This window comes from Elephantulus edwardii, unplaced genomic scaffold (assembly GCF_000299155.1).
Source record: "Elephantulus edwardii isolate Elephantulus edwardi_28Jun2011 unplaced genomic scaffold, EleEdw1.0 scaffold00340, whole genome shotgun sequence".
NCBI classification, from domain to species: domain Eukaryota; kingdom Metazoa; phylum Chordata; class Mammalia; order Macroscelidea; family Macroscelididae; genus Elephantulus; species Elephantulus edwardii.
Window position 1 is genome coordinate 2,163,834 of NW_006400090.1, and position 1,025 is coordinate 2,164,858.

Consider the following 1,025-nt stretch of genomic DNA (forward strand, 5'->3'; position numbering starts at 1 on the left):
TGGATTGATTCGGTGACTGGGGTAATCCCGATGGGTGTGTCAGAGGCGGTGCGGTTGGCGCAGGATAAAGCAGAGTTTAGAGCTGTTGTGCATAGGGTCGCTGTGAGTCGGAAAGGACTCAATGGCACATAACAACAACAACAGTAATTCAATAGCTGCAGTCTGACTTGAAAGTACCAATTGATGCGTTTTATTTCTTAATTGTCAAGCAAGAAAAGGCATGTTAGGTGCTCCGTCCAAACATGTCTCTTAATATAAAGGATTAGATTATTTAAGAAATAAATCCAGGAGCTCTGGTGGCCTAGTGGAAAAAAGCTGCACTGTAACCCCAGACGTATGCGGGTCAAATCCACTAGATGTTTTGTTGGAGAAGGAGGGGCAGTCTCCTCCTGGACCAGTCAGATCTGATTTGACAGTACACCCAAAAATAATAAAATAAAATTAAGAAAGAAATTCAGTAATCCATCCACTATTGGGTTTCTTTACCACGTTTAAACGTTTAGATTTTTTTAATGCTTTTATTCTACATAAATTACTACCATAGCTAATGTTTAAAAAGCAAATAAAGGCGAGCTCCGGTGGCATACTGACAAGAAGCTGTACTGCAAACCCAGAGGTGAGTGATTTGAATTCACTAGATACTCTGCTGGAGAAGGAGAGACAATCACTTCCTGTACTAGTCAGCTCAGATTTGATGGTACACACACATGAAAATTAGTAAAAAGAATTAAAAAATAAAAAGCAAATAAATAAAAGGCACTATCCCAATCCCAGAGGTAGGCGATTCAAATCCACCAGATGCTCTGCTGGAGAAGGAGGGGCAATCTCCTCCTGTACCAGTCAAATCCGATGTGATGGTACACACACACACACACACACACATTATTTTTAGAAAGGCGATATCCATCAGATTTCCTTAAAATTACAATGAATGTCTACAACCAGGAGAAGATAAAATAGATGAATGGGACCTTCTAAGAATCAAATCCCTATGCACACCCAAAAACTTCTCCAACAGGGTAAAA